This window comes from Chlorocebus sabaeus, chromosome 18 (assembly GCF_047675955.1).
Source record: "Chlorocebus sabaeus isolate Y175 chromosome 18, mChlSab1.0.hap1, whole genome shotgun sequence".
Taxonomy (NCBI): Eukaryota; Metazoa; Chordata; class Mammalia; order Primates; family Cercopithecidae; genus Chlorocebus; species Chlorocebus sabaeus.
The window spans coordinates 16,861,155-16,874,948 of NC_132921.1; positions in this window are offsets into that span (position 1 = coordinate 16,861,155).

The following is a 13,794-nucleotide window of genomic DNA, read 5'->3' on the forward strand; positions in this document are numbered from 1 at the left end:
CTCAGGAAACTTACAATCATGGCGTAAGGAGAAGGAGAAGCAAGTGCCTTCTTCATTAGGCGGCAGGAGAGAGAAAGAGAAAAGGAAAAACTGCCACACACTCATAAAACCATCAGATCTCGTGAGAATTCACTCACTATCATGAGAGCAGCATGGGGGAAACTGCCCCCATGATCCAATCACCTCCCACCAGATCCCTCCCTCAACACGTGGGGATTATGGGGATTACAATGTGACATGAGATTTGAGTCAGAACACAGAGCCAAACCGTATCACCAGCTTCAATGTCCTCTTTGACAGTGTAGAACCACATATAATATAGAACCAAAGTAAGACAGTTACTTCCTAAGAACAGGTATCTTGCCTTCCCCACCCAATCTATTCCAGAGTATCAAGAGAATATGTAGATCTCACCACTGACCTATGCCTCTCAAATGAAATGCCTTTTCTTTTGTCTCTTTGCCTATGGATATTGTGTATTTCCAAGATAGAAATGCAAATCCTCTTATTCGTGCTTTTATCATCAGATACAGCACACCATAAGCATGAAGAAATATTGCTGCATTGAATGGAATGGTGTAATTTGTTTTAACACTTTCCCAGCCAGTTAAAATAGACTTTTTTAGCCTATAAAACCTAATTCAAAAAGATAACATTATGTAACTTTTAAAAAAATGTGTCTAATGTATGCTAAATATCTGACATATGTTAGCTTTAATCCTACAATCTGCAAGGTAAATGTGATCATTCCCTCTTTTTTAGAAAAGAAAACTACAGACTCAAACAGCACATATATTTGGCCCAAAACTAACTTGTGCTCTTTCTACTGTATCTACCATTTCTAACTTGCCCCTCAACTGATGATAGATGATCAAATGCATGCCTGCTATGTGGGTACTTTCCCACGTTATTCAGCTTATAGTCCATTTTATTCTTACATTTTATTTCTGCCAAGTTTGTACCTGACTCACAGTTCTCATCTTGCATCTGTGAACTGGGTTTGAGACATACTTTGTATTTTCAAATGAATTTCAGGGTAATCAGAGACTACCAGAGTGCTTTCAGGAGCATTATGCCTTAATTGGTGGGTGTTTTTTGAGTAATGGATGTCCTGGATGTGTCTGAAAATTCAATAATGCCTCACATCTCAGAAAGCTACCCTTGCATATGTTGGTAAACATCTTGATGTCCAGCATATTTTCTCTACACATGGCTCACATTACCCATATAGTAACAAGTCTACTAACAAAGAAAAGAAAACCAACAAACTAAAGGTGGTCTGAGTTGGGGGGATTTCACAGGCTTTTGATTAATGATAAAATTTTGTGTGAAACATAGTCTAATATTTTTTAAAACCTTTGTTGTATGACTTAGGATATTTGATCAAAATCTTCAGCATCAAAGGAGGAGAAGGTAAAGGGCATTCTTGGCCATTTGGTCACCACTATTAAAAGAAGACTAGAGCCTGACTATATTGAAGGAAAAGAAGCGATTGGATAGAAAGACTGAATGATACCAACCTGGCTCTTCAAATGTTCCAGTTAATCACTTAGCTTCACTCCTGCTGTCTTCTAACATGAGCACTCCCAGAACTGAATGATCAGAGTCTTGCCTGCGTTAGAAAGGACATGACTACTCATGCAGGCCAACTCCCTACTTCTCAAGATTAAAAAAAACTGAGGTCAAATGAGGTGAAGTGACTTGCAACAATCACGCAGCTGTCCAAAAGCAAAGCAAGGCTAAGACCTCCTCATGCCTCGGGCTGCTTGCTCCTAGATCACACAGTTTTTCACATTCCATTCCATTCTAATTCTGGCACTACACTGACTCACTCTGTGGGTTACAGAACGCTCCAAAACTCTCTCTGCCCGTTTCTGCATCAAACTTCTATAAACTTTGTGAACTACTTTCCAGGAGTACAGTGATGCTCTCACCCCAGCAACAATTCCCTTTTCTGAGTGTTACCTGGTTCTAAGCTTTCATTACAGTTGTGTGCAGCTTTAATGCTGCCTCACCTTCCAAGGGAGTTGAGAGAACAACAGTAACAGAAAACAACCAAAAAAAAAAAAAGAAGAAGAAACAGCTGGACAGTTGCTGTTAAAGCTTAATGACTATATATAAGCACTTATAATAGGAAGATCTTTCCTGGTTTTACGTACAAGTCTGAAACATAGCAAATAATGAACATTTAACGACTTGATTAAAATGTCATCTGCTAACCACCTTCTGAAGGGTTGTTTGGTTTTGGGGGGCGTTGGGAGGAGTCAGTTTTTTAAATTAGAAACTGCCGAAATCTGACACCAACCTAATTATGAAGTTCTCCCACTGGGTTAGTCACTCTAAATAAAAGGATGAACTGAACAAGACACAATCTCTGCCTTCAAGAAATCTATGACCTAACAGAGCAGATAATGCATTCACAGGTTCAGGAGTAGAGTTTAAGAAGCACAGAAGAGTAAGATATTAATTTATGAAATGAAATAGAAAAGGAAAATGAGTATTTTGTAGGAAGCACTCATTAAGATTTGATTATTCTAATAACACAGATTCAAATAGGCAATTTTAAAATATGACACTTTAAAAATAGTTTTAAGCTTTTAACATTGCTTTTATTTATTAAAAATAAGCTTAGACTCTTAGTAAAAATTATGTTATGCTATGTTGTTGCAATTAAAAATAAAAGAAAAAGAAATTTAAGGTTAGTTGTTTTGTCCTCATCAAAAATCCCTTTGAAATCAGCATAATTGTTCCATGGAAGTGAGTTTATGGTCTTTATGAATAAACATAGAAATTGACCCTCCTGGTCTTAAAGCTTGAAACTCACATTTGTCTTATCTGAATTCCTTCCTCAGGAAACCCATCGTCAGGCCTCCCAGAGAGTATCAAGCAACTGAAATTTACATCATGCCATGCAGAGAGATGGCAGAACCCTCACTCATCTTGATTGCTTTCTTTCCGCTCCCCAATTCTTATTTTCCCATATGTAGCTACGTTTCTTCCCCACTACATAAACTTCCCATTTTAGTAAGTTGAGGGAGAATGATTTGAGATTTATCCCCCATCCCTTTGGCTGACATCATCTGATTAAAGCCTTCTTCCCTGGCAACACTTGTCTCAGTGATTGCCTGTCTGTGCGGTGAGCAATAGGACATAGACCAAACCCCTGGCATTTCAATAATGCCTTTTACATGGACACTAATGTGAAAACAGTAATGACTAAATCACAAATTCTGAATCAATTGGATTCAAAATAGGACCAATTTAGCAAGAAATAGAAAAGGCAGAGATCTAAATATTATAATACTAAAATGTAATTGTAATAGAGATTTCTCAAAGGTATATAGCAAAATCACCTTGAGAATTTTTTTAAAATATGTACAAATATGTTCATAGCAACACTTTCATAATAGCCAAAACTCAGGAACAACGCAAATGTCCATCATCAGCAGAATAAACACATATCATGGATCTCACATCACATCATAACATAATGTTGAGTAAAAGAAATCATACATGCAGCCTGGCCAACATGGTGAAACCCTGTTTCTACTAAAAATACAAAATTAGCCGGGCATGGTGGCGCATGCCTGTAATCCCAGCTACTTGGGAGGCTGAGGCAGGAGAATCGCTTGAACCTGGGAGGCAAAGGTTGCAATGAGCCAAAATCATGCCATTGCACTCCAGCCTGGGCAATGAGTGAAATTCCATCTCAAAAAAGAAAAAGAAAAAGAAAAAGAAATCATACATGAAAACTTTCAACTGTATGATTCCATTTACATAAAGTTCCAAAACTGGCAAAACTAATGTGCAGTTTTAGAGGTCAAGAGAGTGGCTACCCTTAGGAATGGGTGGGGAGAACTGTGGTTAGCCACAAGTAGGGGCAGCAGCAGACTAGTAAACTGTCTCTCAAAACACAAAAGTCAACAAAAATCCATGATTCACAATGTTTGCTGATTTCTATGGTGTAAATACCCCATTAAGGTTAATTTCAAACTGCCAACAAGACACCATTGTATCCAGAGTTGGGAAAAGATGCACAGAAGTAAACTAGGCATGAAGGAGACTTCTAGGAAGCTGGTACTGGTTCCTTTTTCAATTGGAGTGTTGGTTACACATTAAAGTTACACTTATTTCTTATGCATTTATGTATTAATGTGTGGGGGGATGTTCATGTAGGCATATATGTATAAAGTTTAATTTTAAAATGTATTGTAGATATATTACTAAACATGGCAGTTAATTTTAAGACATTGCAAGTTAGTACCTAACCCAACAGCTAAGAATACTGTATACGGAAAATGGAAGATAAATTTTTCACAATGAAATTTTGGCTCCAGATGCATTTAGGAAATGCTCCCCAAGCACTCACAGGCCGTACTTGGTGTTTACTCTGGAAAATATCCACCACACAAAGAAGTTACTGTTTGATTGAGTCTAAAGGCAATTGCTCACACAGGCTGCCTCTTAGTAAGCTACAACTTGAAAAACTTGTATGCAACTTACTTCAGTCATCATTATTTTCAAACAGACTTGAAATAACCTTTTAAAATAGTAAGGTCCTCGAAAATTCATTCAGCTTACGTAATTGGTGCTAACTCCACCCGCAATGACATTATAGTCCTAATAGCTACTGTTTAATTTGAGCTTGTGATATGTCTGGCAATTCACAAATACTGTCTCTATTTTTCAAAACATCCTGTAAGTGAGAAATAATTTTCATTTTACATCCAACCACTACGTGGCACGGGTGGTGTGCAAATCAGTTCTGTCAGTCTGATTTCAAAGCCACCCTCTTTCCTCCTATACCAGGCCACCCTCTGGAGCAGATAACACCTGTGCTCACAAAGGCCATGTCCTGAGGGACCACCATGTGGCTCTATGGGATGCAGATGCCACCAGCAGGTCCATGTCTTGTTTGTGTCTCTTACCAAGGCCACTGGTTATAGAAAGGACCCCCTAGCACTGAGAGTCCATCTCAGGATGGTCTCGAACTCCCTCTCTGGAAGGCACCTCTCAAGCTCCAGTTTGTCCTCCAAAGATTCCTACAATCTTTATGGGGGTTGCTTCTCTAGACTGAAAATTTACTCAAAAAATCCTTCTCAAATTGCGGTGAAATCTGTGCAAATGTGTCATAAATATAGATTTAGATTTCAAGATTGCAAACAATCTTAGCCTAATTGGGACTGACTTACATGGTATCTCCCATGTACTATCCCCAACGTCACCTCCTTCTGACCATAGCTATATAGGAAGGAGATGATAAGCCGTTGCTAGTCAGAAGAAAAAGAAAAAAATTCATTTTATATCGATACAAATACTATCATATTTTTGCCTATAATGTTTTCCAGGTAAGTGATTCACGATTTAACCTCTGATGAAGCAGAAGGTATTTTATTCTCAAAGTCTAATTTGTTATACAGATGGCAGAATAATAGTAATGAGGAATTTTGCCCTCATAATATTGACAAATAAATTGCCTTTATTTTTCCATGTGCTTTCCAATCTCTCAATCACTGCACTCATGTGTGTGTGTGTGTGTGTGTCTGTTTGTTTATATGAACATTTTATGTTCACTTGTCTTCACTTCAAATTGCATCCTAAGTGTTTATCCTCACTAACGCTGTCTTCATACATGTTCTTTTAATGGCCTTATGATATCTCATTATATTGACATATCTAAACGTTTAAACTAATATCATATTGCTAGATATTTAAATTAGCTTCCCAGTTTTTATTAATATGAATAATTCTACAATAAACATTGTCATAAATTGAGCTTTTATCTCCCTTCATATTATTTCTTCAGAGTATCTTCTTCAACATGGGATTTCTAGGTCAAATATTATAAAGATTTTTAACTTTCATACCGTCAACCAAAAGTTAGAGATGAAACAGCTATATCATAATCACCTTTTTCAGATATTGTTGTCATTCTTAATAACTTAAAAAATAAAAAGAAAATTGTATTATTTTTAAATTTACATGGCATTGATACTTGCTAACATTTGAATGTTTCTCCACGCGTTCTTTTCTCTTTATTAATTCTCACATATTAACTGTCTCTTATTCATTTGTCAATTATCTATTGAGGTCTTGATCATTTATTTATTGATCATTATGAACTCTTCATATTATATAAACATTTTATGTTTTTCAAACTTGTTCTTTAAAAAAAAAAAAAAAAATTCCCCTAGCTGTCATACCCTCCTTTATTTATTTTCTTTATTGTTGTTATAGAATTGTTTTTACTCTTATTTACTTAAAATTGTCAATATTTTCTGGCGCTCTCTTCTATCACTTCAAAACCTTGAAAGTAATGTATTTTCAATTTAATTTTAAAGCTTCATCTACTTTCAATTTTTTACAAGAAAAAAAAATCTTTCCTGTAAGATTTTAACTTATGTTGTTAGCTTTGAAGATACATTTTTAAATATTAATTATCTGGAAAGTGTAGCATTTTTAATTTTTTAAAGATTTTTTTTCCGTTTTTACGGTGTCTGAGGTATCAACAAATGATCTATTTTGCTTGTTTTCTTTCCTTCTGGCTTTATTACACATGTAAAACCTTCTTTCACTTTCCTCCAACCTCTCCCTCTAAAGAGTTAATTAGTCACCACTGTATACGATAACCACACAGCATTTGTTTCCCTTAACTCCTCTATCACACTGTAAGGTAATTATTTTTTATACTGCTGTCTTTACTTCCAAATCATAATTGTCTTGAAGGTACGTTCAGTGTTTTTAATTCATCTTTTTATCCATCAGTGAAGAACACAATGGCAGCACATGAGAGCCCTTCATAATATTTATGAATTGATTTGCTATCATCTGCCCATTTTTCATTGTAGGTAATCCTAATGTTTGATATGCTAGAAGATTATTTAGCATTTCATATTAACTTTATACATTCTGCAGGCAGCTGTAATTAACAGATTCTGCATAAGAGATTCAACTTTTTATTAATTTTTACTATATTAGAAAAAGTTCATTTACTACAATATAAGAAAACGTTCATTTACTATATAAGAAAAAGCTCATTTATTACAATTTTCACTTATAGTAAAAATGTAAAGGTTTAGACAAGATAGACGTTCTAACAACCCAAAATATTCTGAGTAAAACTGTTTTTTTCTATACATAGTAGGAAGAAAAATATTTATACTCCAAAAATATTTCATGTCTTATAATTTCTGTAATTCCCATGAAACTGCTAGCAACTCAAGAATGAAATTCAAACTTTACACAAATAGATGCTATTCTGCTGGAACAAATATTCAAACCAGGTTATAGCAAACTAAATAATAACCAATATCTAAAAACAAAGAAATACTTGTGAAAGATACCATCGAAAGTGCTTTCCAACTTATGGTGCAAAAAAAAATCTAAACTCACATTGTTTAAAATATAGGTATTCTAAATATTATACCATTTTCTGTTTCAGAAATAATTCATTAAAAGATAAAATACAATATGTCAAGTCTGTGAAAGTTTAAAAAGTTATTCAAGCATCTACATTTTTAAAAAATCCATCATATACATCAGGCATCTGACCAGGTGGTTGGGGCTGACCGAGGCGACAAGTGTTATTAATATCTCCCAGTGAGGACTGCCACATCTGCAGAAAATCCAAAATATCATAAAACTAACTCTCTTTTTTTAAGGATTTGACTTAATTTTTAAAAAAGTGTATCCTTCTATTTCAATCACATCTCCTTTGGGTTTCTATTCTTTAAAATGGTTTTCCAATGCAGTGTTCATTGTTAAAAATAATATCAGGCAATTCAAGCATTTACCTTCTTGCCTTCAGAGTTGCTGCTAACAGCTGGTCAGGTAAGCTTCCAGACACACCCTGTCAGGAATGAAAATATATCAACTTTGCCCCTCCCTCTGTGGCACTTTTCCAATGCCATTTTGGAACCCACAGTAAAATCATCATTGGTAGATTAAAGGGAAAAGAGTGGCATACACTTTTTAAAACAAATGCTATGCTTTCAAGTAATTGAATATTTATCTTAATATGCTTATATTTTCTTTGCTCTTTCCAATTTATAGAGCCCTCAAAACAACACTTGGCTCACACTTTTCAATTAAAATTTCTATACCAGAAGACCATGAAGCAGAAATGTATTTTACTTCAAATACGCATTGTCTTGGATGACCTCTTACATTTGAATTTTTGCATTGTTCTAAAATCTTTGTAAGTTATTACATAGGATTTGCAAAATGTGCTCTAAGCTACTTCAATGTTTTTGTTTCCCTGCAGTAGGTGTGTGGTAGGATGAGAATTCTTATTTGATTATTGACACACGTATTTTACAACTGAAAACACAAAACTTTTTAAACTTAGTCAAAGCATGTTCTGATGTTACTTTTGGTTCTAGCACTCTACAATCCTGTTATATTACTGACTGTAAACATGAGGGTCAGTGGATAGGGCAAAAAGTATGGAGCAACTAGGAGAAAGCTAGGAAGAGTCAAACTCCAGGAACTGACCTGACTTAAGGACAAATGAGGGCTCCTCTCTGACCTGGTTCTCCTACTGAGCCCTTTATCTTCCTTTTCTAACTTGTTGTCAGACAACAATATTATCTGAACCATGACCCTACAAATATATTAGGCGTAGGGAAATTCAAAAGAAAACTTTTTAAAATAGAGAGATGGCCTTTATGGAAAATATAAGCTACTTATGTAGCTAGTGTATAAATAAAACAAGTAAAAAGCATTTTATAAGATATTGACCAGTGGAAATTAGTAAGCATCCAGAGTTTTTCTGAATTCTCAATAGTAAGCATAGAAAAGAAAGGTGCTGTTAGTTTTCTTTACTCCATGATCATTTGAAAATAATTATGGTTATTTTTTCTAAATTCTTCCACAAAATTCTAAAAACGAGTCTAGTCATTGGTTATGATTTTTAAGAGTTTGGAAAATTCTAACATGTGAATTATTTAATTCACGTATCTTATGTCTTTGATTACTACTTCATGTTGCTCATGATAGCCTTTCCAAAAGTATATACCATTCACATTCAGAACAGGATGAGTTCTTCCTTGGCTTCCTGGAAGTAGGTGTCACATCTGTTACTGTTGGGGGATAATATTCAAATTTCACTGGGCTTCTGGGTACCTGAGAAGAGTATAAACTTGTTTGAATATCTTTCATCTGGGGTTGCATCTGTTTATCCTCTCAAATCATTCAACAAAGATCTAACTACAGATAATTGTGCCCTACAAGCCTAAAAATTTGGTGTGGTGCAATTGCTCAATGAGCGATGATGAAATCTGACACTAAATGTAGCTAAACATTAAGGTAGTTTGATAAATCACTAACAAAGGGATGAGAATTTCTTGAGCACTTAATAAATGCCCAGCTGCATTTGGCACATTACACATGTAATTTATCATTGAATGACTGAAGAAAGCGAGCCTCTCTAGTATCAGTGACTTCAAGTGCCAGAGAATTACACTAGGGTTTGAAAGAATTTTGGAGGTCAACTAGCCTGACAGTGCTATTCAAGGCAAGCTAAAAAAAAAAAAAAAAGTTCTACGTTTCTATGTCAACAAGCTGTAAAAATAATGTTTACTTCATCAAGTATAGAGTTAGATGATTCCTCCTAGGTATGTTACAACTCAGCATGAATTATAAGCCAATCAATCTTTCAGCAATTAGGCTTTTTCTGCCTGGAATTAAAAATGTGAGGATGCCAGAATGATTCAACAATCAAAGTCTTTGCCAGTTTATGATGCAAAATGATATGATTAATATTTCTCTAATGATAAAGGAAGTATTTTTGAAGTATTATAAAGAGGCTCTTTGACATTTAATTTTACAACCCAATATTGAGAAAAGAAAACACGTTTATAGGAAAAATATCAGCATAGACACTTTCAACCTAATGAAAAAATGCATCTTTTATCTAAAGCAGACAGTTTTCCTGATGTTCATCTTGTATCCTCCAAACTGAAGAGTCTTATAACACATAAAAAGAGGAAAAAATCTATTAAAACAACAATAAAGACTAAAACACAAACTCATTTCAAAACTTGCAGTCACCCTTAAGATATCAATTACCCCTCTCATAAAAGCCCTTAGTTCTTTCAGCTTCAAAACTGATGTCTCCAGGATTGAAAAAATGTCAACTGTCCACCCCAATATGACAGAGACACAGAGACCAAAGACAGGCAAAGCCATGAGACAGCAAAGAACACATAGAAAAAGCAGTAAACTTATAATCAGAAGAAGCAGAAATACTAGCCTGAGACCTCAGGCAACTACATCATGAAAACTTCAATTTTCTCACCCATAAAAAAATAAGAATAATAATATGGTTTTCCAAGCTCTTATGTGTTTACAACTATTCATGTTTTTAATATAATTACATAGAATTAGTATTGCACAAAGCTTTTTTTTATTTTTTAGCCAAATCTTTATAACATTATCTATTTCTTCCAAAACTGTAAATGAAGACTTCATCCTTCATATCATGGCTTACAAATTACAGCCTACAGGCCAAATCCAGCCCTCTGCCTGTTTTTGTAAATAAAGTTTTATTGGAACAAAACACATCCATTCATTTATTACTGTCTATGGCTGCTTTTGTTCTACAATGACAGAGTTGAACAGCAGTAGTGGAGAAGAAATCACATGGCCTGCAAAGCTACAAATATTTACTATCTATCCCTTTTCTGAAAAGTTTGCTGATCCCTGCTTTAAATGATGAAATGCCATGGTTTTTAAAACCTGTGAAGTTTTTATATCCTTAGATATATAACCTCTATTTACATAGAATAAATATTGTAATATGCTAACAAGAAACCTATTTTCTTAAATCTAAAATACACATTTTGCCCGGGCTCAGTGGCTCACACCTGTAATCCCAGTACATTAAGAGACTGACACCAGTGGATCACTTGAGGTCAGGAGTTCAAGACCAGCCTGGTCAACATGGCAAACTCTCATCTCTACTAAAAATACAAAAATTAGCCCGGTGTCATGGCGCATGCCTGTAATCCCAGCTACGGGAGGCTGTAATCCCTGCCTCAGGAGGCTGAGGCAGGAGAATCACTTGAACCAGGGAGACAAAGGTTGCACTAAGCCAAGATCACGCCACCGCACTCCAGCCTGGGCAACAGAGGGCGACTCTGTCTCAATAAAAATAAATAAATAAAAATAAATACACAAATAAATAAAATGTATGTTTTGATTAGATCTTAACCCCAAGCAAAACCTTAATGCCCTTCAGTATTATAGTAAAATAACAGCCTAGACATTCATTTGTTGAACAATTATTTATCAGGTGTCTACAACGTGTCAGGCACTGAGTATACATCAATTCAATGAACTTTAAATTAAAGTGATTATCTCTACATTATCACTCCTTTAGAATGAAGCATTCCACCATGAGGGTGTCCTTTCAAGGGGATCAGTGGGAAAGGCACAGGTTAAGGTTAGAGCCTTTAGTAGAGGGGACTGCCATTGTCCCTGCACTCATGATGCCTCATGCAGTAGGAGCTTACAGTCCAACTAGATGACTTGCATTTAGATACAATAAACATTTTTCAAGGACCTACTATGTAACAGGCCCTTCCATGCCCATTAGCTCATTCATTCCTGATAAGTTAGGAAGAGAGACATTATTATCCCAATATGACGAATAAGAAAACAAGGACTCAGAGAAGGCCTTAAGTTGCTCATAATCATAATGCTAGAAAGTAGCAGAATGATTTAAATAAAGAAAATGTGGCACATACACAGCATGGAATACTATGCAGCCATTAAAAAGAACAAAATCATGTCCTTGCAGCAACATGGATGGAGCTGGAAGCCATTATCCTAAGGGAACTGACACAGGAACAGAAAAACAAACACCACATGTTCTCACTTACAAGTAGGGGCTAAACATTGAGAACATATGGACACAAAGAAGGAATAACAGACACTGGGACCTACTTGAGGGTGAAGGACGGAAGAAGGGTAAGAATCGAAAAACTACCTATTGGGTACTGTGCTTATGACCTGGGTGACAAAGTAATCTGTACACCAAACCCCACTGGCATGCAATTTACTTATATAACAAACCTGCACACGTATCCCCAGACCTAAAATAAAAGTTAAAAAAAAGAAGAAAGTAGCAGAATAACTTTAGCACCTCTCTGACTCTCTGATCCCAAGAATGGAGACCTGCAACACATATAGCTTCACTACCAGGACAACTAGCCCCCAGAGGCATCTCTACAAACAATAGCTTGTCCACTTTCCAGCACCTACCTGGAAGCCAGCGAGGACCGTCCCCAGCTAAGGTCTGTGCTCTGATGAAGTCAATTCAAAAATCAATCAGAGAAGGAACCAGGCAAGTCCTACAGCCTGTGAAAACTTATAAGGAGAGGCATTGAGCAAGCTATTCTGTCACTTTAAATACTGGTTGTGAATCAGGACAATTAACATATGAGGGGGAAAACAAGACAGGCATTTATGGCCATCAATTCAATGAATTTTAAGTTAAAGTGATTATCTCTACATTATCACTCCTTTAGAACAAACCATTCCACCACAAGGGCCTCTCCTTTCGAGGGGAACAGTGGGAAAAACACAAGTTAGCGGTTAGAGCCTTCAGTAAAGAGGAAGCGTCATATCTCTGTCCCTTATTCTCCCTAAACAACTTACAGAGCCCTGCAGTCACTGTGTAACACATGAGTTCATAATTTATAACAGAATACACAAAATCCAGGCGGAATATTTTTCTTAGCCTATCCCAATGCACACCATCAAAGGAATTGAGTAGTGACTGAACTGTGAGGTTCTCAGTGAAGTGTGAAGCTAGACTTTTCAGGTACTATCAACTGTTATTAGCTACTCTATCATGACTGCCACTCCACAGCTGTCTAGGATAATTCCCTGAGCATCCTCACCAGTTACTGTTTTTTCTTCTGGTATCTCAGACTGTACCTAGCAAATGAACAAAAGGCGTCTCTCCCCTCTTCCCTTCTGTCTCTGTTCCTTCTCTTCATCTCTGTCTTCCTCATCTCCTCCATCCCCATTCGCCTCTGTCCCACCCCATCCCATTTGCTTGTCTCTTTCTCCTTCTCCCTCTCCCTCTTCCTCTCCTTAGCTCAGTACAAACACCTCAGAAGACTTCTCCTTAGCTCAGTACAAACACCTCAGAAGACTTCATTCACCTGCAAAACTCACTAAATATTACCTATCATCATAGAACAACATCAGCTCTTTTTCAAAATGTGGTTCATATTTGGTTAAGAAAAATAACACATCCTTGGAGGTTTTTTGAGATATTTTGAGGACATTTAGTTCAATTTGCAGTCTTAAAGCAAAGCCATGCCCTTGGATTTCCACAAAAAGTTTCCTCCTCTTGAGGCGCCTGTCATGAAGTGTAACTTTAGGATAGTACACTCAAGATCTACAAAAACCCATCGTGCATCATGATTGAGTGAGGATCATAACTTGAGGAGCATGCACTGTCTGCAATTGTATTAAAAATGAAGACCCTACCCCACTACATGAGAAAGCCCCACGGTGCTGTGGGTGTTAAAGTTGTGAACGCCTAACCTATAAACCAGGTAGTAAGAGAATCTGAGGGAATGAGTGGCATGTAACTTGCAAACATGAAATTAGGTTCCCATGAACCAGATTTAACCCACAGAATAATCATATAACTGAGAATACAATTATCAAAGCAATAAAAGTTTTGAATTAAGGAGATGGTAGAAAATTTGGGGTAGTCGAGTGCAAATGAATTTTAAATAATACATGTCATTTGAGAAAATATTTCAATATGAAAAA